Here is a 25909-nt window from a genome sequence, read left to right on the forward strand (position 1 = left end):
CAAACTGTATTCATTTAAGAACTGCTTGGCCCATGAACTCTAACCCTTACAGGCTAATTCTCGCACCTGGACTAGCCCATTTCTAATAATGTATGTAAGCACCCCAAGGTGCGCTTACCGGGAAGAGTCTAGCCTCCGTCCATCATGGTGTCTCTGCTCCAGAGCAGAGCTGTCGAGTCTCCGGGAGCAGAGCAGAGTCTGACCTCACTTCCTCTTCCACCCAGAATTCTATTCTGTTTACGCCTCCCACCAATGCTTTAACCTATGAGGCCAGCCAAGCAGTTTCTTTAATTAGCCAATGAAATCAACAGATTGATATACGACACTCCCACATCAAAGGTCTTAATTTTAATCAATTTATTCATGTTGACTTCTATCCTTCGATTGCTTGGTATTCAGTTGTTGTTCTTGTTGCTTTTACCTAGCTTTCTAGTTCTGTTACTTCTAGCCCAAAGATATTTTTAAAAATAACATTTACCCATAATTTCAGACTTACAGAAAGGTACGAGAATAGTTTAGAGATTTCATGGTTAACCTTAACCCAGATTTGGCAAGTGAAACATTTATCTTGCTGGCTTTCTCTTTCCTTTCCTTCTCACTAGTTTTTAATTCCACCATTTCAGAGAATGGCTGGCCTTGGAGAGAGTGCTGGCTTAGCATGGTCAAACCCTGGGTTGAATGCCCAGCACCTCTACACCTCTCTACCACCACCCTCCGCCCCACCAAAAAAAGAGAAGGGTGATGCTTTTTTTAGCGTTCGGCATGCCCAGCCAGCACTCAGGTGCTATGTGTGACCCAGGATAGCTGTGTGGCCCAACATTGTGTCATGTGTTTAAAGGTTGGACACGCCTGTCAGAGATGATTTTTCACTCTAAAAGCAAGAAATTATTTAATAATAATTAGTGTGTCATTCATAAATTAATAAAATTCTAAACTTTTACCCAATCGGTAGAATGCTGAGGTCTTGCCATTTGTCTCAGTAAAGTCCTTTGCAGAAGTGTCCATGTAAGAGTCTGTGTTACATTAGCATCTCATGCCTCTCTGAGCTGGACCAGTCCTTAAGAGTATGTTTTATTTAAAGGGTACACGGCAGTTATTTGTAGAATAACTGCAGGTTATTTTTTTTCTTTTTCTTTTCCTGTGCCTAGATTTAGGTTATGTCATTTTGGGGGTTGCTCGAAAGGGATGTCAAACCTGGTGTGTTATCCTAGCATACATGTGCGGCCCGTGAGTCCAGATGCTCCCAAACCTGGTGCATTATCCTAGCATGCATGTGCTGCCCGTGAGTCCAGATGCTCCCAAACCTGGCATTGTTTTTTTGGCTTCCTGTTCTGAGAATGAGCTCTCATTCCATGTATTTCTTTATTCCTTTTTTAAAAATACATATGTCTTTGTAGACTATATTTTTTTTCTCCTCTTTGAATCTAGTATGATTTAATTGTGTACAATCTACCACCGAGCTATAACCACAGGTTCCCATTACTCCCAACTTACAGTTCTTTATTAAGGTAAAAATTTTACTTGTTCTTTAAAAGTTCATTTTCTACATGTAGACAGAATCACTCTTTGATGTGTAGTTCTGAAGTTTTATATATGTAGTGTTACGAGCTGGGGGACTTCAGCTCCAGGTTCTTTTCGAGTAGTATCTATGAGGACTCTGTGCCCTTCTCCCCAGAGAGCGATGAGTGACCAGAGCAAGCAAGAGAATTGATTTTATGATGATTCTTTACTAGCAACTTCAATATCCAATACATCAATGGGGGTTACAATCTCAGTAGGCATGGGGGATTGATAATGGGCAACACACAGGCAATTCAATATCACAATTATCAATCCTACTAAACCTAATACATAAAACCAATTCATAACCTTAATCTAACTTATCACTTATTCATAAAACACTTCTTAACCTTAATACAACTTAGCCATTACTTATCTATAACCTTAATACAACTTATCCATTAATTATCTATAACCTTAATACAACTTATCCATTAATTATCTATAAAACACCCCTTAACCTTAGCTTATCCATTATTTCCTAATCTGATCAATTATCCATAAAATATCTCTTAACATTTCACACATTAACATATGTATTAACCCATCTATGCACTTCTCTTAACATCTCATACACACATGAAATAGCATCATACGACCTGATATTCCCTGGCTTAAAAAGGGCTTTTTGAATTTCTTCAGGCTGGGCTCTTGTCCGCACTGGGGGCTGGGTAGCGAAGATCGACTCTTGACCCCGTAGTCTGCACTTGGGAGATAAGGTCCTGATGTTCCAGGCTGGTATCTGGTAGTGCCTTGGACTCTGCTTTCGGGTGACCGAGTCCCGGGAGACAAGGCTTTTAGTTCTCTACTCTTGAAGATGAAGCTTTGCTCTCGGGATGGCAAAGCGTTCTGTCTGCTCAAAAGACGAAGCTTTGCTTTCGGGATGGCAAAGCATTCTGAAAGGCAGAGTATCTAGTCTGTTCTCGGGAGACAGACCTTCAATGTCCACTCTCATGGAATGAGGATTTGCTTTCGGGATGCAAGGTGTTAAATGTCTGTTTTCGGGAGACAAAGCTCTGTGCTCGGGAGACAGAGCATTAAATGTTTAGGCAAGGCATTCAATATTGCTGCTTTTCGGGAAGCAGGCTAGGAGGATCTCTCTTTCCACGGAGGCCTGGTGCCAGAGCCATTGTGAGAAGTGAGATAACCACCCTGCTTCAGCCACCTCTTTTATGCCAGTTCAAAATTGCCCCTCGTTTGATCCTTCTGATAACCAGGTGTCCTAGGTTATCAGTATCGACTGGCCACAGAAGGGTGGGGGAACCTCTTGTGTGGCAAGATTATTTCGTTACCACGGTTTCTGGGTGCAGCCCCCCACATCTGGCAGGGCCAAATGGGTGTGGCAGCCTTCAAACGGGCAAATGCTCTCCCAATATTTCACCTTAGTAATTTTCCATACCCCACACAAGAAGAAATGCTTTTACATTACACCAAGTTACATTCATTCTTATTCTATAAATTTCCTGCTCTAGCTACACTACAGATTCCCCTTTATTTATTCATTCAGAGGAATCTGCTTCCATGCTCATTACATGTAGATTATGTAATCACAATCAAAGTACATACAAAGTCAGCATACACACACACACACGCATACTCATGCACGCATGCGCTAAAAGTCCCCTCACTCTGTTTCTAAACCGTACCTGTATTCCCTCGATAATATCTAATCTGAACTTAGTTTGTTTCTCTTAAGGTAAATGAGTGACATCACACAGTGTGTGTGTCTGTGTGTATATATTCATTTTAGTTTCTCAAGTTATTTATGTCCAGAATTTCCTTTTATTTCTGCTATTGCACTGTATGGATGTATATTTATCTATTCCTTTGTCGAGGCACATTTGGTTTTAGCTTTAGATTCTTAAATGAACTGCTATGAACATTTCAGGGTTTTTTTTTTGGTGGTTGTTGTTTATTTTTTCATTTTGCCTTAATAAAGAACTAGGAGTTGGGAGTAAGGGGAATTTGGTTCAGTGGTAGAATACTTGGTTAGCATGTGTGAGGACCTGGCTTTGATTCCAAGCACTAGGAAAAAAACAAAAACAATAGCAAGTAAGAATGGGATTGTTACAGTGTATAGTGAATGTATGTTTATCAAAGTCTGCCAAGCTTTACCAAAGTGGCTGCGCCATTGAGATCTCAGACCAGCAGTGGATGAGAACTTCATTACCCTGATACTTGTCAGTGTTTTTAACATGGCAGATGATTGGTGGTATCTTTTGTGACTTTTTTTTTTTTTTTGAGTGTATATCTGATCCAGGCCTGTGTACTTTAGGCAAGTAGTCCAGCATTGAGCTGTATCTCCAGCCCTCTTTTTGTGATTTTTATAGGCATTTTCATAATATCTTTTCATGTGCTAGTTAATTTGTGTGTCTTCCTGGATTAAATGGCTATTTCAAATCTTTGCAGCCTTTCTTCTTTCTTTTTTTGAGATAGAACATTTCTCCCTTGCCTTTCCTCTCCAAACCTTCTCATATACTCTCCCTACTCTCCTTCAAATACATAACTTTGTTTTCTGTTAATTGTTACTGTATTATTCCTAAGTACAGCCGGCTCTGTCCATATAATGTTACCTGTATGTATGTTTTCAGGGTGGCTTGGTGTGTTTTCCCTGGGGAATACCATGTCTCCGGCTCTCAGTTTTACTCAGTTGCCTGTAGTTCCTTTTGTCTTTTTTTTTAAAAACTGTTTTCTTATCGTAGTGAAAAGCACTATGAAGAATATTATAGACTGGGCTACATCAACTCTATAACCTTGATGCTTCTGGAGGCTAGAGAGTCAAATTTAGGGTTCCATTATGGTCAGGCTCTGGGGAAGTCCTTTTAGTTTTGCAAAAACCCTGAGTCCTTACAGGTACAGAGCAACCCTCTCTGTGTCACCTCCTTGGAGTACTATCCCCTTGGTAAGGGTGCTACTCTCACTGTCTATTTACTTCCCTAAGGCCTCATGTAATCATTAACATTAGGATTAGATTTTATCATGTAAATTTGGGGAACATATATTCAGCCCATAGCAGGTTTGTTGCTCTTATTTCTGAGCAGTTAATTTTTAAAGTTAATACTGAGATACCAGAGCCCACCAGCTGATGTCTCCTCAAGTTAGATTCTGTCTTTGACATCTTTTGGTCTTCTGAAACTAAGTGTCTGAAGCTACGATAATGCAGTATGTTTCCAAACAATGGAAATGTTTTCCTACCTTTTGTTTTTAAGTGATGTTTTAAGTGATTAGGCAGTAGTTGTAGGGTTAGTTCAAATGTCCACCAGGTGGCACTAATGCCTGACTAATACTGAAAGGCCTGAGCCCAGTCTTCAGGAAACAGCAGCTGAGGCTCTGGAGGTGGGGTGGAGACTTTGCTGTGGTAGCAGCACTCACTGTGTCTCTCTGAGGTGGGGATCAGGACATAATCAGTTTGCTAGGCTGAGGTTTGAACTGTGAGGCGTTTTAGATTTTTTTTTTCTTAGTGACTTATGGGTTATGATTTAAAGCTAGGCTTGGAAGAATAAATTTAATGTGTAGGTTTTCCCATTTAACTTTGTGTTTCAATGCATATAAATCCTACAGGTTCATAGAAAAATTAGAAATGTACATTTTATTGCTTAATTTCATATGTGGAATTGATGATGATCAGTATTGCTTACCTTATTTACTAGACTGACCTATAAGGCCTCTTTCATCATGGGAAAGGATCATAAAGACGGGTCTTGAAAAGATAAGTTCATTATGAAAAATGTTTAAGGATCATAACCTTCAACCTCCTGGATGCCAAATAATAGTCAAAATGCCTTGGAGCCTGGCTGTCTGTGTGATTGCCCTAGAAAGGTTTCCCACCAACTCCCACACCCTCCTAACTAGTTCGTCGTCTTTATTACCGGTGCACTGAGACAGGCACTTATGGGAAATAAATCTCCAAATAAATCTGCTGTTTGCCTGCAGTTGGTACTCTGTATAATTTCATTGTTGACTACACTTTCAAAAATTATCCCCACATTTTCCAAGTGTGCTCAGTGAAGCAGTAGTCCTCCAAGAAGCTGCTTTGAATTGGGCCTAAAGAAAGAAAAGGTAGTTTTGTCTTTGCCTCTGTTCAGCTTACTTTATCATATTAAAGGCATTCTGAAGCCCTAAGCAGTAGCTCCCAAAAGACTAGCACTGTTCCCTGAGGAACATTTTTATGGGAGCTGTCACAGTGTTTGGCCTGGAAACCACAGGTAGATGCTGGGTGGCATATAATCCCCATAAGAGGCTCATAAAAGCAACTGTTGTTCCCTGCCCCCCCCCCCATTTTAGCTCATCTTGACGATCTTGTGGCAGTATATAATTAAGATTGCTTTCTAAGTCTGTTTACGTTTAAGTACGGAGTAATTGAGATTTTATATAGACACTGAGTATCTTAGGAATGCAATGATTATGTAAATCAAGTAAAGACTTTTATTTTGCTTGGATCTTTACCCAAAATTGCTCACCGCTGTCAGCACTGCTGCTGGCATTTGAGTGACTGATAGAGCATGGCCGTGCCGCTTAGCTTACATGCGTAGCTTTCTCCTTCACAGTGATAATGCAGATGAAATGATCTAACTAAGCTGTCGTTGCTTCTTTTGGAAGTTATGCTGATATAGAGTTTATTTGATTTTTTTTCAGGGTAGTAATTAAGGTGTGAGGAACAGCAGCTTACTGCAAGGATGCTTCGGTACATCTGGGAGAGAATTCTCCCCTAGCTAAATTTGTTTCCTAATAGAACATTTTTATTTATTTATTTATTTAATTTTTATATTTTTGGATTTTCGAGACAGGGTTTCTCCGTAGCTTTTTGGTGCCTGTCCCGGAACTAGCTCTTGTAGACCAGGCTGGCCTCGAACTCACAGAGATCCGCCTGCCTCTGCCTCCCGAGTGCTGGGTTAAAGGCGTGCGCCACCACCACCCGGCCTAATAGAACATTTTTATTTGATGAAAGCTGCCAAGTTTTGTTAAGCTATTTGCTGGGTTTTCATTTGTCTTTGAGTATAGTATAAGTTCATTACCCATCAACATGGGGGCCTACCCGTATTTTCAAAGTTGGACTAAAGAATAGTCTCTACTATTCTTTCCTATTGTAGATGGACTAGTGGAGAGTAGGTGGGATTTGAACAAAGCAGAGCTCCAGCTGAAGCACCTGGTGGGGAAGGGTGGCACATGCTCTGTCTCGACGTACAGTGTGAGTGCTTAGAGTAGCTGGGGACTGGTGGACACTCGCTGCTGATGTCCCCATAACGTCTTCCTGGTCATACATAGATTCTCATAAGGACTTTTCTCAGTCTGTTAATTTGTAGATTGCTTAGATTCTCTGCAGGTCAGAGAATCAATCCCCTGGTTTATGTCTACCACCAGTGTGTGCAGACCAGCCTGAGTATCCATAGAACCTTTGTTCTCTGGTCACCTACAGAACTGGGAAATACTGCAGGAGACTCTTGTCACTCAAGAGCCTCAGGGAATTCTGGGCCCTCCCTGATGTTCCAGACTCCTCAGGATTCTAAATCTCAAAGCTAGACTAGGTCCCCAGCGTTCACTCAACAGTGTGGGAATCCCTGGAAGAGCCCCGAGAATAAGGAGGTAAATTTCGGCTGAGCTATGTGTCATTTGCAGACCCTGGACTACTTGCTTCCGTTGGCTTCTGCTGGGGCTTTTCTCTGGTGGATTTTGGACCTTTTGTGATAGAAGATTGCAGTGAGCAATTGTATCATACTGAGCTGAATCTAGGCTCTTTCGCTGAATCTAGGGCTGGCCCCCTCAGTCCTGGTAATGAGGTCAGTTTTTGAAACACTGCCTGTTTAAAGTCCCAGATCAACTGTCAGGTTTTTTTCTATAGGTTCTCAATAGAATAAATTACTCTGTTGTCTGTGTGTCATAGCTTTTATACATATTGCTGATCAAATAACCCACAAGCATCTAAATGTGTCTGCCTATGTGCTCAAACAATATGTATGCTTATCAAGAATAAAAGCTGCTTTTCTTCTCTCTCTCTCTCTCTCTCTCTCTCTCTCTCTCTCTCTCTCTCTCTCTGTGGTATGTGTGTAGAGGACAGAAGTTAGCTTTCAGGTACCATCTTGTTTTTTGAGACAGGGTCTCATTGACCTGGAGCTTGCCAAATAGGCTAAATTGGCCGGCCAGCAAGCCCCAAGGGTCTGTCCGTCTAGCACTGGGATTACAAGTAAGTATCACCATGCCTGACTTTTTAAATTTTTGGTTCTGTGGATGGAACGCAGGTACTTGTGCTTGAGTGGCAAGCACTTTATGGACTGAACTCTCTCCTCAGTCCCCGTGTATCCTGTCCTCCTGTCCCCATGTTTGCAAGCTTTCCATTCTGAGTAGAATAATGAGCTTATTCATTTAACTTCCCTCAGAGGTCACTTTTTCAACAAGCATTTCAAGGGCCACCTGTCAAGACATTAGTATGCCCGAAGTATGAAGCATGAATCAGACACACGTTTCTTACCTTCAGGGAGCTTACAGCCCTCTCCACTTTTCTATTCTCAGTTCATTTCGCTGTCCCTGATCAAACAAAATGTCACCTCAGGTGATAGTGAGCTGAGCTGGAACCTTCATCCATGCTTGTCTGCCAGGTGCTGTTGCTGGGCTCCAGCAGAGAGCTCCAGTGCCTGCTGCTGACACCCAACACGACCATAGTGCGTCTAGCTCTCTCTCCTGATGGCTTGGAACTGTGATGAGCCCAGCAGTGGCCTTGCGTACCTACCTAATGTCAGCGTGGGTACCGGGGTACTGGCTGGATCTGGAGTAAGTGCCCAGCATGGGTAGACCAAGGGTGAAGGGGGATCATAATAAAGCTATGTTCATTTCTAATCCAGTGGGGATGAGAGGCAGTTTCCAAAGCTCAGACAGGGATAGAGTTTATAGTTGTAGGGGTGGAGCAGAAGCTTGGATAGATGAGGGAGAGGAACAGAGAGAAGGGAGGCAGACACACATGAGGGATGGTGGGATCTAGACTGAGATGGGGTTTTACTATGGAGCCACACTGGCCTCTAACTGGTAATCCTCCTGCCTCAGATTCCTGTGTGCTGGAATTGTATGCTGTGCCGTCATGGCCATCTTAGAACTCTTTGTGAGTTGTTCAGCTTGCTAATTAAAGACACAATGGTGTCTGTTTCTGTGGATACTGGCCCCCCACCCCAAACAAACAAACAATAGAACCAAAACCCTTAGCCTAGCTATGAGAGATTGGCGCACGCCTTTAATCCCAGCACTCGGGAGGCAGAGGCAGGCGGATCTCTGTGAGTTCGAGACCAGCCTGGTCTACAAGAGCTAGTTCCAGGACAGGCTCCAACACCACAGCGAAACCCTGTCTCGAAAAACAAAACAAAACAAAACAAAAAAAAGAGCAGAGGAGGGTGAACTTGAATTTAAATAGGAAGTAGAAAACTAGAATGGCGGCTTCTGTGTTGAAGGGTTGAGTCAGTGGGAGCTAAAAGGGTGTGAAGGCCTTGGGGGCTTTGCAGGAGCAGAGTTCAAAAATCCCTGCTGATTCTCAGCCAGCGACGCATTGTACACAAATACACAAAACCCGCAGTGACCCCTGGGTTCTGGCCACAGTTCACACAGAGGTGACAGTGACACAGTGCTGGACTGTTTAGTTGAGTACAGCTTCATAATTACATTTTCTCCTCTGAACATCTTGAAAATCGTATTTATTGTATTTCTTGGGGAAATATTCCAGGCTTGAATACTTGCACATGGGAAAGTGCACAGCTCCTCAGACCCTGCTCTTTGGCGAGGGAGGGGTAGGCACAAATGGCTGCCCCATCCGGGAGGTGCACCTTTCATCCCACGGGTCGGCCTTGGGACTGACTGGGTGAGTTTCTCAGCTCCACCTGCAGTCTGACTCACTCTGCTGCCTTTGATGCCCCTTCTGGAACCTGTTTTCTGTCCTGCTAGATTGCCTCTCCCTGGCTGAAAAGACGACCTCTCAGCAGTGGCCTGTGTGGGCATGTACCTCTCGTTAATAAACAGGAGCCCTACCTCTCCGGAACACGCACCTTTCTGAGTGCCTGCATCTCTCACTAGGGAGCCTGGCATTCTGAGTGTCTCCAAGGTGCATAGTACATACGGTGCCAGGGACCTGCTGCCCTGCCCTTGTCTGGTGTCGTGACAGCTGCAAACCAAATCTGTGATCTACTCAGACCAGCTGCTTAGAGAATTGGCAGCTCTTCATGAACACACACAATCTTCTTGCTTTTCTGTATTTATTTAAAAACCAAAATGATACATTTAAACCTACCATGGTGGCATATGCCTTTAACTCCAGCACTCAGGAATTTCAGACAGGTGGATCTCTGAGTTGGAGGCCAGCCTGGTCTATATAGTGAGTTCCAGGAAGCCAGAGACACACACAAGCACAAACACAGATGAAAACTTAAATTTAAGAACATTAATTGGCATAATTGACGGCAGTGTTTTGATTCTGATAATGACTCCTCTGCAGTCTGAATAATTCTTCTAGCCACGCCCTTGCAGGAAGTGACGGTTAATTACTGATTTTCAGCTCGCCGGAAGACAGTAAAATGGTATCTATCGCCAGAAATCGACGTAATTTCTTTTGTCACCACCACACTCTCTTGAGTCTCCCAAAGTTTCTTGGAGTTGTTTCTAAAGGTTGAAAAATTGGCTGGATCATCTTTTGAGTGACTGGTTCCTGTAAGTATGTGAAGGGACCCTGTAATCAGCTCCAGAGTAGCGAGTTTGTTGATTGACTACCTAATTCACTCACTCGTCCGTGATGCTTCCACTCTGTCCTGCTGTTTTAGCTGTGAGAAATAGAGGAGTAGATAAGACAGAAATATCAGTCGTAATGGAGGAAGGCAGACAATGTGGGGTAGTCACCAGAGAAGGCCACTCGGACGTGGGTGTAAGCCCATAAAAAGTCTTTTATTTGCTAGGCTACTTCTACATTGGGTGTTTAGGATCCCCGTGTAGCTCTGAGCCTTTCTCGGGGTGAACTTAAGCACAAAACCCACCCCGTGGGTTGACATGCTTCAGTTAACAAGAACAGTTAGCCAGAAGTGGAACTTCAGAAGCCAAAAAAAGATTAGTACGTTTAGAGATTTTCTCCTTACTGTGGACTCTATAGACTAGGTCTTTGTTTTCTCTTGGCACATGGTGCTGTCTGTGTGCTGAGTTTTATGGCCTGAATGGTACTTGCATCATGGAGTCTTAGTTACCCTAAGTTCTGGGGGCCTACTCAGGTCTGGGCCTTGTTCGACGAAGAAAGTAGAACACTTGGTTCTTGGGGTACGAGAAGTGCTATAGAGAAAAGTGAGTCAGGGCGGGGAGGTTGGCTGCCTATCGTACTTAGATCTTTTTGCCAGTACTAAGGACTGAACTGAGAGCTTCGTATATGCTAGATCAGGACTCTAGTACTGACCCATCCATCACCCCAGCCCCAAAGCATTTTGGTTTTAAATGTCCTGTAGGAAAACCATGGTGCGGTGAGAAAGGAGAGGGGATGGTAAATACAGAGCTCCGAGGCAGGAGGTGCCTGGCATGCCGAGAAGCAGGCCAACGACAGCAATCAGCACCTGTGTGTGCAGTGTCCTCCTGCAGGCCAGACACCGTGAGAAAAGAAAGGTCCCCCATTGTCTTATAAAACCCTCCAGGGTTGCTCATTTCCCACAGAAGAAGAAAGAGAGGCCAGACGGGTTGTGTAAGGTGTGGAAGCAGTTTGGCTCCAGGGTCTGCTGCCATCTCACCTGATGAAGACATGGCTGGCATTGCTCATCCTGCTGCCGGCTGCCTCTTCGCTTTCAGGGGAAAATGCTCTTCTGATCCTCAGGGTGCACAGCACTTGGGTTTGTCTTGAGCAGCTGGTTCCTTTCAACGTGATGAACTTTGTGTTGTGGACAGTGATGCCAGATCTTGACTTCGTGTTGGTCATTGGATATTCAAAGACTCATTTCTTAAACTTTATTTTATGTGTATGGGTATTTTGCCTGTGTCTATGTCTGTGTACCACATGAGTGTCTGGTTGTAACCTCAGAGGCCAGAGGGGGTACCAGGTCCTCTGGAACTGAAATTACAGACCGTTGTGAGCTGCCCCATGGGTGCTAGAATTGAAGCCATGTCTTCTAGAAGACCGTCCAGTGCTCTTAACTGCTGTGTATCTCTCCAGCCCCTCTTATTTATTTATTTATTTATTTATTTATTTATTTATTTATTTATTTTAATATGATTGTGGTTTGTAGTCTTGGACAACTCCCTCATATTTTTCTAGGACCAGGGAGAGATGAATTAATAGTAATATACTTTATTTTCAGACAGACTCTTATTACATAATTCTGGCTGACCTGGAGCTCACTGTGTAGACCAGGTTGGCCTTGAACTCACAGATTTGCAGGCCTCTGCCTCCTGAGTGCTGGGATTGCAAGTCCGGGCCACCACGCCTAGCCAGAAATATACTTTAAAAGAAAATGCAGAGTACATAGCACTTGAGAACTAAGAAGCTATCTGCCTTGGTTCTAGAAAAAGCTACTGTTTGAGCCCAAGCAGGCTGGTCAAGGATTCCTGTTTCTCTGATCTCTCAGCCACAGCATAGCACAGCCCTGCTTTTGATCAGGTGTGCTGCTGCATCTTGGGAGTGGGTTTCCCATCAGAAGTCCTGCCTGCCTCAGGAGCTTCCTCCTGCACCCTCAGGGCTGTTTGCTGTGCACGCGTCTCCCCCACGTCCTTTGCCTCCCTGCTCAAATATTTACTCGCTTCTTATTTTCCAGTGCTGTTCATTTATTGACTGACCCAATCTTGGCTAAAGAGAAAGATATCTTTTGGGGCAGATGCCTGGGAGCATGCAAGGTTGTGTATGTGAGCGGGCGACTCATGAAATGCTTGTTCCTGCTCATCCTTCAGAGCTGACTTCGGGTCCTTGGCCAGAACACTGCAGCGGTTCTCTGGGATGCTCAGCATTCCACTCCCCTGAAAGATGGAGTTGAAATCAGCTCCTAAAATCTTATAGGATAACCACATGGTCTTCTAGACCAACCTTCTCAGGGAGCTTCATCTTGCTGCACTGATGGAGGAAATCAGCGTCTTCTAGGAATGGCCAGGGAGGTGGGAGAATGGTCCTTTATTTGCTAATTCTTTCTTGAGGAGTTACAGCATGAACAACTCTCCCCTCTCGTTTTATTCTCCCACAGGTTGCCTATTGACCCTCTGACATAGTATGTATTCCCATGCTAACACTGGCAGGCACACTCCACAAGGATGGATTTCTTTTTCTGACCTTGCTGTGTCCCAGACATGCAGCACTAGCTGGCACTAGAAGCACTTGAAATGGGTCTATAAACCCTTATATGGATTATGTGTTATAAGTAAATCTGTGTAGTGTATGTGTGTGTGTGTGTGTGTAGTGTATATGTGTGTGTACCTGGGACTTGGTGGACAATAAGCACACTACCACTGAACTACACTCACAACTCTTGGCTTATTTTTAATTTTGAAACCTGGTCTTACTATGTTTCCCAGGAGGAACTTACATTTACTTTGTAGCCCTAGCAAGCCTTGAACCCATGATCTTCCTGCTTCAGCCTTTTGAGTATCTCGGATCACGGGCCTGAGTCACCAGTGTGTGACTTTGTAGCAGCTCAGCGGGCTTCTCCTGCAGCGTGGGCTGAGCTACTTGATTTTGAGCTCTGAGTTCATTCATTCATTGATTTGCTTTTATTTTCTTTGCATCCTTTAGTACCACTTGAAAACACACACACACACACACACACACACACACACACGATCATTATAAGCTCCAAGAGGGCAGAGACTTTGCCTTATAGAGTGATTGCTGGGCCTTCAATCTGAGACACCGAGCGCAGGATCTGGTGGCGTAAAATAAAAGTTCAACAAATCTCTTAGAGAATAAAGAATTAATAATTGTGTTTCTTTGAAAAGCATCTGGAGCATCTACTCTATCCCTGACACAGTCTTTGCCTTTAGTCTTATGCGAAAGGAAGACGAGTCAACAGCACGTGTGAGATGCGCCACGCAAAGGGCTGCGGTGGGGCTGTTGTTTGCTGCAGTGATGGAGACCTGGATTGGGGGCTGAGAAGGAGGCAGAGGAAGCTGCAAGCCGAGGACCTCATATCGACACCGGCTCTGGGGCTGTGTTCTGAGGCCACTGGAGGGGGGCTCTAAGCAGGCATTTGACATTTTCTCTTACTGTCCCACAGTCAGTGTTAGAGTGGAAGGACAAGGCCTTGTTTCTCTGTGCAAATTCATTCAAATGATTTTTTTTTAAAAAAAAGTCAAATTCACTCAGATTGAACAATTCAGTGGCACTCATTGCTTTCACGGTGCCGTAAACTGTTCCAGTTTTAAATTCTCGTCATCCAAAAGGAAATCTGGAGGCTGCTTCTGGCCCCGCTTGACCACCAATCTTAGTTCTGCCTCCACGGAGCCATCTCTCATGGATAGTCCCTCTAAGTGGAAGTGTACAGCCTGTCACCTTTGATTCAACCTAGACTGCCGGATCAGTACTTTCTTCCTTCTGTGGTCAAGTGGCATTGCGTCATTTCACCTCTTCCTTCCCATGCCTCCTGGGAGTGCACAGGAGTGTTCTGGCTGATGCTCTCAAGAGAGGCGAAGGCTGCATCCCTAACTATGAGGCTTGTTCCAGAGTGAGTGTCCAGCTTCTCCCTATGTCAGCGAAGCATGGCTCCATTGGTGGATCTGAACCGGGGAACTGCTGTAAAGCACTGAATCGTGAGGCATAGATTAGATGAGTGTCTCAGAGACCTAGACAAATGGGAAAATGGTATGTTCCCAACCCATCAGTTTAGTTTCATTTTGCAGATGATGTCAGCTGATGCCATAGACTGTGAAGAAAGATAAAAACACACAGATGGGTACCCTGGACCTGCTTTTCTCCGGCAATAAAATGTACACTTAAATAACATATCTTGATAGACAAAACGAAACACTCAATTGCATGCATAAAACAGTTTGTTTGGTTATTGGTTTGTTGTTGGACATTTTGGCTATTCTCACCTTTTGGCTACTGTAAACGTACGTGCACACGTGCCTGTTGGAGTGTCTGCTTCAACAGTGCCAGTATAACTGCCCACCTGACATCAGACAAAGGGGCAAAGTTGTTCAGTGGCAGAAAAGCATCGTTTCCAACAGCTGCCTTGGAGCAAAAGCACCCATAGTCAAGTGCTTGATTGAGCCAACCTCTCACGATTTGACCCCGAAATCTCAAGTCATCAAAAATGGATCATGGACTTCCAGGTAAACCTGTAAAATCTTTTAAGGGATGGAAAGATGGCTCAGTGGGTAAAGGCACTTGCTGCCAAGTATGAGGACCCAAGTTTGATTCCTAGGACCCATGTGATAGGAGAGAAGCAACTCCCTCAAGTCATTCTCTTCTTTCCCCATTCCCACCGTCCTCATGAATGGAAGAAAAACATCTTCGGGTGGGGTGGGAGGAGGGCAGGCTTGTTTGCACTCAGGGCTCTGAAGTTTTCAGAAATGACACCAATGATGTCATTCATAACAAAGATGACAAGTGGGTTTGCATCAAACTTCAAACCTGTGCTATGTAGACCTTAAGAACATGAAAGACCAGCCTCAGAGCAAGCATTTGTAAACTACACAATTGACAAAGACCTTTCAAAGTCAACAGTAAAAAAAATTAGGCTGCTCAATTCGAAAATGGGCAAAAGGCATGGAAGCCTATTTCACCAGAGAGGACTACAGATGGCAAAGAAGCACATAAAAGATGCTTATTAGCGGCCATTAAGAACGTGCTAATTAAAGTCACGCTACGAGTTTACTTCACCATCGGATGAGCTACTGTGGTGATGGTGATACCAAACGCCTGGGAGAATGCAGAGAAACTGGATTGCTCAGGTCCTGGGAAAGTAGGAGCATAGCCACTTTAGGGAGACAGGAAAGTTCTTATGTAACTTGGTTTGTACTTCCCAGAGAGGCAACAGTTTTATACCTCAGCATTTCTTCCAGAAAAATAAAAACAGGCTCTCACAAACACATGAAAACGGATATTGAAATCAGCTTCGCTGTTTTAGCCCCAAACCAGAAAAGGCAGAACTCCGGCACGTCGATACCACAAACTACTATTCAGCAGTAAAAAGGAATGAGTTCTTGACATACATGACAGCCCGGGAAGACCTCCAGGGCATTATACTGTGGGGGGAAACATCTTGAGAGGTGATATGTTGTTTAATTCAACTACGTGGTGTTCCTGAAATGAAAATGGAGCCATTGATGGGTCCCAAGAGGCAGAGGCAATCAAGGAGAGTGCAAATACAGAAAGACACCACATGGAGGTTCCCCTGTGGTACAGCAGCGTGATTGTGCCGATGGGAACATAAATATACATGTGGTGCTACTGTGTGGATCTTGAATGCCCCTCGTTTCAAGGGTTTAGTCCCTAATGTGCCACTATTGAAGGGTAGTAGACACTTGAAGTGGCAAACTCTAAAGGAGGCTTCCAACCGCAGGGAGACCTGAAAGGCCCATATTCCTTTATTCACGCATGCTCTTTCCACAGGGTCCAAAACAGCAGGTCCAACTAGGCAGGGGCTGAGCCCCTGAGTCCAAAGAAGCCTCACATTGTTTAGCTGATAGTTTCAACTGCTTTGTGGTGGTAACAAAAAGCACAACTGTACACAGGAGATAAAACCACACAGAACTACATAAATAAATACATGAGTGCCTATGAAAACCCCCAAACCGAGTAAGGTCAGGGGTCATGGTAATGGCATTATTCAATGCCGCTTTTCCTTTATTCTGAGTTCCTTTATTGGCAAGGTTCTACTGTGTGACTAATGAAGTTTCACCCTTTGCGGACACTAATTGACACTTGAGGAGAAGGTCACATAGCCCTTCAGTACCTGTGTGGAAATGATTCCCTGACCCAGCCAGCTATTAGAGGGCTTATTTGGTTACAGACCAAAAGGAACCCTGGAGATCGCTTATGCCGTGGCCTCGTTTCACATGTGAGGAAACTGAGGCTGGGAGAAAGTGTTCCTTTCGGGAAACAAGTGGGTTCCGTGGTGTTCATTTATTTATCTGGTGGTTGTGTGTCTGGTCCTTTGGCCTGGCGCCGGGTGTTGTTCTGAGTGAGTACATGTGTCTGCTGTCAGGGATGTTACCTAAGTACACACGTGTAGGTGGCACTGGGTAATAGAAAGACAACAGATGGACTGCTGTTTCATCAAAGAGATAAACGAAGGAAAGAAAACCAGGGAAGGAAACCAGCTGGGAGGGAAGGGGTTTATGGAAAGGAAACAACTATGTTAAGATTTGCGGGAAGGCCATCTCAAGCAGGCCGACTGTCAAAGCCATGGGTCAGGAAGACAGCAGGCAGGTCTCACACGTAGCGAAAGAGTGGTCAACTAAATTACACTGATGGTCCTGAGGATGGGGGGAAGATCTCTGAGTCTGTTGGGGGCTTAAAGGGAGGAGTTGAAAGATCTGGTTTGTATTTTAAAACGTTATTTGTTGAATATGATATGGAATGGCATGTAGAAAGATTAGAGCAGAAATGGAGGCTGGCTATGGGACCACTGACTCCTGGCCAGGCCAGAAGGATAGAACTCAGGATAGGGCAAAGGTGAGTGGCAGAAGGGATGGATTTAGGATGTTTTGGAGGCAGAATCATCAGGGTTATGGTTGGATGAGAGGGCAACTAGACAGACAGAAGCTTTTGGCTTGAGAAAGTTAGTGAGACCATGTCCTGAGGAAGGTAGACTACAGGAGTCAAAACAAACAGGAGTGGAACCATTTTGATGGGCGGTAAATGGTGGTCTCCCCTTGAAGCTGGTGGTGTCTGTAAAACCAACCAGCCACAGGATATAGAAGAAAAATTTTTTTTTCTCCACATATAACTGACCTGATTATTCTAATAGTAGCTGAGAGAGAAGGAACCAGTCTTTAAATTTGCCAATTAATTAGTAGACTTCCCATAATTCCAACTTTTTTGTAACAAGGGTTTCCTCTACCTAGAATATCCTTTACACCTCTTTTTTATTATTATTTTAATGGTATTTTGAGACAGGTTCTTACTGTGCAGCTCAAGTTAGGCTCAAAGCCATAGCAACCCTCCTGCATTATCTTCCCCAGTACAGGGATTAGAGTGTGCAGCACCACTCCCCACTCAGAGACTATCTTAAATGCCAACTCGGATAAAGGCATTTACTATTTTATTAAACTGGCTTCACTCCTGTATTTTTCCTAGTCTCAAGGTCATTTATTTCTCTGATGAATATCCTTTTTTGCCTGCTCAACCTTCTGTAGATTTTCGTGGTTGGAGGCTTTCGTGGTTAGAATATGTTCTGCCTTGTTTTTTAGGTTCCTCTCCTTTGTCTTCTGTTCCTTAGAGCATATTTAGATTTATTTCTCTTCTCCTCTCTGCAAGCGTCCTGGGGAGCTCACCTGACCTCAGGGTGGCAGAGGGAACAGACACTCAGCTGTCTCTGACTGTTTCCTAGCTCCATGGTGATGCTCCCCAGTCCAGCAGCCTTTGGGGCTCTGGGCACTTGGCCATCCTGCCTTTGGGTGTCACTTGCCCTGTTCTCTGGGTTCAGCTGGTCTGTAGGTCCCTCCTAGAGACTCAGCCTCTCTCCATTTCTGCTGGGAGCCGCTTTGAGTGGCTGCCATTACAAGATGGCATTTGGCCCCAGCCTCGCTTGATACCATAATAAAGGTTGCAGTTCTTCCACCAGAAAACAGGATGAGTTGTTGTGATCTAGCTGCCCACATTCCCCCTGACCGGCAGGGGAACTTCCTTGTGGTCTGTAATTGACAAGGAGGTTTGTTTTCTTTCTGGCCGGTGGGTCTCCAGAGAAGCAGTTAAAGTATCAAAGGTTGCTAGGCAGACTCCCTATATAAGCAGCTACAGCTCCTAGCTCTGGGCCCCTTGCTTTCTGCTCTCCCTTCAACCAAGAGGCTCCAATAAAGTGTGATTTGAGAAGAATCCTTGTCTGGTGGCTGTTCTTTCCTGCTGGTCAGGGAGTTCGCCGCAACTGGTGCCGAAACCCGTTCCCCCTTTTTGTTTTTCTCTGTAGGCCAGTGAGAAGGTCTTACTCCCGTTCAGGTCCTCACCTCATGATGCGAGGATCGATCAAAGGAGGCCTAAAACTCCTGGTACTCCTCCCGTGCAATGGAATAAACTCCTGGGAGGTGCAAAGGCAGTACTCAGAGTAAAAATGCATACCTTCCTCAGTGCAATGGAGAATTTCTCCCTGAGAGTGCAAAGGCTATGCAAGGAACAAACCTACTGGCCTTTTAGGACAGATAACCATACATGGGGTGAATCACAATTCTCCAAAGAGGCTAACGCTCGTAGAACCGTAACCTTATCTCGAGATGTCTGAGCTCAGGGGCAGCATATTAACCATAGGCACAGCACGCACCCTCCTATGCAGCATGCAAAAAAAATAACATCCCCATCCCCACCCAATCCTTAAACAGGGAGAAGGCAGAGGAGATCCAGGACTGCAGTCCCTCTTCCAGGCTTAGATCTACACATGTTGAGTTGATGCGCATCTGAGTTCCTCCAGGGTGGCATCAAAGTCCTCTGACCAATTTCAGGAATGGGCTTAGGGTAGGCTGACAGAATCCCCATCTCTGCTCCTCTCGGCTTGGGATCATCTTCCACAGGATCAGCAGGATCAGCATCCTGAAGAGTGACCGAATCATTTTTATGATGGACTTTAACAGTTCTGGTCAGGCAGCTCAGGACGCAATGAGGCACTTCTCTCTTTGGGGGCAGGGAAGTCCGGACCAAGGACCTCTCCAGTTGCCTCTGGAACTCCTCTGTGGGATGTCCGTAGCCATGACATCATCAGGTCCAGATCTTTTCTTTCTGTAAAAAAAGCATAAACATATCCTCGACCCCAAATATACATAGGTCGGGTTTTTTCATAATACATTTGCAAGGGCTTTTCCACCTTGCCCTAGCAAAGGTCAGCTTGGTGTTATCATGCCAGATTCATTTGTATCAAGATCTGTTTGCCACTTTCATGAGTTGCTTTCAAGGAGCCTTGTTACGTTCCACAATTTTTATTTCACCAGTTGCTCCATAATCTTTTATTAGCCATATATGCAGTTCTTCCATTGGAAGAGCCATTTGTAAAATTTTAGCATAAAATCCTTTAAGGGATTTTTTGCTATAACATTAGGAAAATACAGTTATGTGAATTGTAGCAATGATCATCTGGGGAAAGATTATTGTTTTTGCCTTTGAATTGAGCAAACACAATTGTCCAGGGATCAATCTTAAAATTATCAATGAATCTATTATTTAGTATAAGAAACATTGATCATTAGCTTTTATCCTGCCCTTTTGTATCAGACAGGCTACTGTTTTAAATTCTGAAAACAAGCCAAATGTATCTTTTTTCACTTGTAACTCTGGCCCTTGATAAATTTACTGAGAGGCCTGAGTCTCAGCAGACCACCCTGAAGCCATACCTGGCAGCCAGAAAAGACCACAAGCTGAAACAATACTCCCACCCAAGAGCGGGCTGTACAAATAAGCAAATATCTTTTAGCAGCTATTGCTCCTTCCTCAGCATTCAAATAATTTGCTAAGGAATATGGAGAAGTTTTTTGTCATAACTCTATGGTGTTTTAAGGTATTTGTCAGCAAGTAAGTTGTAATGCTGTGTCCATAAACAACAGTCAAAAGCTCCTATGGCGTTTTCTTGCCAGGAAGCAAGCTGCAACAATGTATCCATAGCTCCAGAGTCCAGACTGCCTGCTTGAAAGAGTCAGAGTTTTCCCTGGCAGGAAGGCCCAGAAAGCCAAACAGCCAGCTTTTTTTCTGGTAAGGCTGAAAACAAAAATGCTTTACTCTATAGTCTTTTCAAGCTTTATCCATCTCCATAAATTTCTATGTCCTGAGGCAAGTCCCGGTGTTTGCAGCTTTGCAGACCCTCGGTGCTGCTTGGCTGTGGAGCTGCCTAGAGCTCCTTGGCCTTGGAGCCGCAGCTGCTCACACTCCACTGCAAACTCTGGAGGCCTTGGTAACTCAAACCAAATGAACATACCTCCCTTCCTTAGTGTACCTTGTTTAGTAGCAAAATTCAGCTCTCTACCAAGTTTATCCCAGGATGACACATTAAGATTGCCAGAGATGGCAAACCAAGAAGCAATTGTGTCATTCTCAGCAAAAAACCTTTCCAAAAGCGCTCCGTAACAGCTCGTTAAGAACCAGAAAAAATCAGGTGTGATGTTGAAGCACCCATTCTAAAATCCTATTCTTCCCATTGAGGTTTCTCTTGAGTTTCTTTTTTAGGTATACCCTTTATCTTTTTATCCTTTTCCTTTTTACTATCCTTTTTTATCTTTATTCTTTTCGGTCTAGACCTGCCTAAGTCCCCCCCTTTTAAATCAGACTCTGATAGGCTGTCCTGGTGTGCTTGCAGTGCCCTCCTCCCTTCCCTGCGCAACCAAAAGCAGCACAGAAAAACGACAATGACGAGGGCCACAAAGATCAAGCAAAATACCTTAGGTGCAACCTCAGCAATCATCATACTTGGGAGACTCACCGACGTCGCCGCTCCGCGAGTCGAGTTCTGAATCCTGTTTGGCCCCTCACTCGGTACCAAAGTTCTCCCTTCAACCAAGAGGCTCCAATAAAGTGTGATTTGAGAAGAATCCTCGTCTGGTGGCTGTTCTTTCCTGCTGGTCAGGGAGTTCGCCGCACATTTCCTATGTTGTCATTGTTCTTTCTTCCTGAGTCTGGGAGTTTCTGATACCTTCATCTTCAGGTTCTTCAGGATGACCTCACCAACTCTATATGAGTTTTGTTTGTATCACCCTAAGTTATGACATTTTCCCACAAGGGACAACAGCTTCTCGCCCTTTGAAGCCTGCCCTATCTGCTGCCAGCCCCTGAGATCTTATTGGCCCGGAGAGGTTTGGCGGTAATCATTGATTTCACATTTTCATCCAAAAATTCCCTATCCTTTCTCCTCTTCTTTTTCTCTGAAACCCCTTGAGCTTCACCTCCAGGGTGGCTTTCAGATAAGTCTGTTGCCCTGTTTCCATTTCCCCTGACCATCAGCAAACCTCTGTGGTTCCTCTGTGGAAGCTGTGTGAGGAAAGCTGGGCCACGAAAGCCTGGGCGGCTTTTCGAAAGGCGCCACGTTTCATGAACCTTCTTTGTGGCAGGCAAATCAGGGTGTTGGTCACACTGCTGCTGCATCTGGATGTCACGACGATTGAGGAAACGGTGGTCAGTCTCACTCCCGGTGTCTCCAGAGGCTGCAGTCAGGCAACGGCCAAAGCCACCCTTGTTCTGGAAGTTTCGTTGTTTGTGTTGCTTTTTGGCTAAGCACCCTTGAGCAGCTCACAACCCACACAACTGGGAAAGCTGTGGGCAAATTGTGTTTGCTATAAAAAGGTAGTTGAAATATTTTTCACTCCAATCTTATTGCTTTAGTGTGAAATCATTTTTTTCTTTTTTAAAAATTATTTTTATTTTATGTTTGTTGGTGTTTTGCCTGCATGTATGTCTGTGTGAGGATGTCAGATTCCCTAGAACTGGAGTTATAAACAGATGTGAGCTGCCATGTTGGTGCTGGGAATTGAACCCGGGTCCTCTGGAAGAGCAGCCAGTGCCCTAAACTGTTGAGCCCTTCTTAGCTCCTCAGCGCTCCCTCCAGCTAGTGTGAAGTTTTAAAAAGGCACCGTGGGCTAGGGATGTAGCTCCTTTGGCAGAGGGCTTGCCTCACATGCATGAAGCCCTGGCTTCAATCCATCATGCTATGTAAAAGAGAGCAGTGGTACATGTGTGTGAGCCCAGCACCGGGGAGGAGGAGGCAGGAAGATGAGAAATTCAAGAGCATCACCGACTACATGTAATCTGGGCTGGTTTGTAGACCAGCCCAGATTACATGATAAAACAAACTTCAAAAACAAAACAAAACAAAGCTAATTGTTTTTTTCTGAGAGGGAGGGGGGTTTGGGGGAGGAGCCTAGAAAGTGGATATAGTCAAGTGTCACTGACTCATCCAAGGGAAAACAGTAATCAGGCCTTGGTTTAGAGAGTAGATTTTAGCACTTTACCCAGGGCTTTCGTCCCAGCATTATATCACGCTATGTCGTGAGTGATGTAATATTGGGACCTGAGCAATATTTAGACAGAGGGATGGACATCTTTGCTAGCAGGAGCTCCCCATCTTCCTCCCTGGGTAGCACAGGGTAAGGTAGATGATGATCTAATCTCAGTCATGACTGAGCAAACTAAGAACAAGAAAATGTGTCTCACTTAAATAGAATGTTGAGCCAGTTTCCTTAAACATTTGGACCAAGTGCTGGGCTTCAGTGTCGCTGTCCTAGAAGCCCTGTTGATTTTGTGTTCAGATTTTATGGCTTTTTTATAGGAAGGTGAAGGCTGAGGAGGGTCCTCCTGGAGGTGGAGAGAGGTGCTGTAATTGGATGTGGGCAAATGGATCTTCCCATGTGTGGCTTTGGCTAAGAAACCCTGAAGGCTTTAGCTAATGAATAGGAAGGAAGCTGCTGATTGCTGGGAGGGAACGGAGGGGTGGAGAGTGGCAGGTTTGTAGACCTGCTTTAGTCCGAAGCACTTCCAAGACTTGCTTGTTCCACTGTGTTCAGAAAGTGGGTGTGGTGTGTCCGGACGCGGACTGTGCTACAGGACAGCAGCAGAGCCCTTATCAAAGGCAAATATATCACAGATAGGAACAATAATAGCTGAGTCCTTATGAATGCAGGCAAATGTCTCATGGATAGGACCCCATGGATAGGACATGGCCATCCTTTCTAAGGGAGCCAGGAGAAAACTCTGGCTAACATGGCCAATATGATGACAGGGTCATTAGTCACAGGTTAATTAGAGTCAGCTGACATACAAGCAGAGGCGAGTTGCTTTTCATATTATGAAGGAGGGAAAAATCTTCATAATTTTGTAGAAGTATCACACTCCTTCATGCTAACCTGGAAACTTAAAATTCTAATAATGAGGTGAAGCTCGGGGGGGGGGGGATGGGATAATGTCTTGAGATTTTTGCGTGTAGTGTTTGTGTGCGTGTGTGTGCGCGTGCGCGCGTGTGTACGCCAGAAGTTGACATGAGTCTTCCTCAGTTACTCTCCCCCTCATGTTTGAGGCAGGGATCTCTTACTCAACCTGGAGTTTACTGGCTACTCTGGCTGACCAGTGAGCTGTTGGAATTCTCCTGTCTCTGTCTCCCAGTGCTAGGATTATATGTAGGCTGATCTACACTTTACACTTCATCCAAATCCAGGCCCTTATTGTGCAACAACTACTTAATTCACCGAGCCTTCTCCCCAGCCTGTATTTTGAGATTCCCCCCACCCCAAAGTTTGCTTTTCTTCTGTGTTTCCTCCCTTCTGTCCATTCAAGCAGATAAAGTGATTTGTTTGCTTGCTTGTTTGTTTTACATGAAGCCATTCGCTTGGGAGGAAAAGCAGAAATGGGCTGCACATCTTCCTGGCCTTGGGAGCACTGATGATGGGATATTGGCCAGAAAGCACACCAATAACATGTTAGCCAGAAACCCGAGAGAAACGACTCTTTTGCAATCAGAGACAGTGCCCAGAGCTAGAAGAAGGGGACGTAAGAACAGAGCCCCAGGTCTCAGGATGGAGAGAAAACACTCCCTGACTCTTTCAACACCCCGGCTTTGAGTGCCATGAACAAAGAGACTCCCTTCATGGAGGGTTTGGTGACAGCAACATGAAACTGTTGAGTTCAGACGTGGTTTTAAATACCATGTATATTTCTGCACACAAGCCCCTTGAACTATATGCTCTATTTCTAGCTCACAACTGAAGAAAGTAAGCCATAAGCAGGCCACAGAGTTTTCTGATCTCATAGGCAGAACTAGAATTCAGACCAAACAGACTGCCTCTGTGTCTCTTAACTGCTGTGCTATGCTGTGCTACATTTCTGGGTAGGGCTTTGGCAAAGTGGCAGACATCAGGTTGAAAGGATGCTGGGCTGGGTGTACAGAAACAGCCACATAGATTACATGAGCAGTGGACAGTCCCTCAAGTTCTAGGGGCCTCTACCTGAGTTGATGGGTATCTTGGGAGCTATTTAGCTGACACCTTTTTTTTTTTTTTTTTTTTTTTTTTTTTCTGAAATTATAACACCACAGCACCACAGACTGGATGAAAGGGCAAAGCAGCAAAGCCCATGGTTGTTTTTCTATTTGTCCAGTATCATGGAATCTGAAAATAGAAATTAAGTTAAAATAAAGGGATAGAGACCACAAGCCAGGGAGATGGCTTCATTAGTAATCTGCTTGCGGCTCAAACATGAGGATCAAACCCAGATCACCAGTACTCTTAGAAACAGCCAACCCAGATAGTAATATATATCTGTGTCTTTGTTCCCTTTTGATTGTTGAGACAAAGCACTTGTTACAGAAGAAAGAATTTACTGGGGACTTCCAGTTCCAGAGGGTGAATACATGACCACCCTGGCAGAGAGTACAGTAGCAGGCAGGCATGGTGCTGGAGCAGCGCTGAGAGCTTCTGCCCTTATGCACAAGTAGGAGGCCGAGCAAGAGAGAAACACGGGGGAATGGCGTAGGCTTTTGAAACCTCAAAGCCCACCCTCACCTTCAACACCTTCAACAAGGCCACAGTGCCCAATCCTTCTCTCACAGATGTATCTTTAGGGACCAGGTATTCAAATATCTGCACCTCTGGGGCCGTTTTCATTCACACCACCACGGTGTGTACTTCCAGGGCTAGAGAGATGGATACTGATGGATCCCTAGGGCTTGCGGGCCAACCCATCTAGCCAAATGGGCAAGCTCCAGGTTCAGAGATACCTTATCTTGAAAAATTATATGGAGAGTAAGTGAGTCGTCTTAGCTTGGTTTCTGTTGCTGTGATAACACATTCTGACCACAAGCCACTTGGGGAGGAATGGCTGTCTTTGACTTACAGGTTACCATGCGTCGTCAAGGGAAATCAAGGCTGGAACTGAAGGAAGGCCGCTCACTGGCTCGCTATCCCTGGTTTTCTCAGATAGCTTTCTTATACCAGCCAGGCCTATTTGCCCAGGGGTGGCGCCGCCTACAGTGGGCTGGGTTCTCCCACGTCAGTCATTAATCAAGCAGACCTTGACAGACTTGCCGCAGGCCAATCTGATGGACACATTTGATGGCTGAGGCTCCCTCTTCTCAGGTAAGTCTAGGTTTGTATCAAGTGAACGAAAACACCGAGGAAGACACATGAATGTGTACACACACATACACACGCACAAAAGATGTAACATAAAAAGTATTTTAAAACATACAGAGATGAACTATTTGATGCAGCTGAGCTGTGGGCTCATCTCTAGCTGGATACTCAGGGAAGT

General features: G+C 44.7%; 1 protein-coding gene across 2 annotated transcripts in view; it reads left to right on the forward strand.

Moving 5' to 3' along the window:
- The window catches only part of Nmd3 (NMD3 ribosome export adaptor), a 96559-nt gene that overhangs the window by 45203 nt on the left and 25447 nt on the right, over window positions 1-25909 (forward strand). The window contains exon 19 of one of the 2 annotated variants that reach the window (XR_007592739.1): window positions 340-5492. The exons of the other annotated variant lie outside the window; for it this stretch is intronic. The gene's annotated coding sequence lies outside the window, so the exon portion shown is untranslated. Of the gene's footprint in view, window positions 1-339; window positions 5493-25909 lie in introns of those variants that run through there. 2 annotated transcript variants of the gene reach the window in all.

Source organism: Alexandromys fortis, unplaced genomic scaffold, assembly GCF_014885135.2.
Source record: "Alexandromys fortis isolate MF-2015 unplaced genomic scaffold, M_Fortis_MF-2015_v1.1 scaffold_53, whole genome shotgun sequence".
NCBI classification, from domain to species: domain Eukaryota; kingdom Metazoa; phylum Chordata; class Mammalia; order Rodentia; family Cricetidae; genus Alexandromys; species Alexandromys fortis.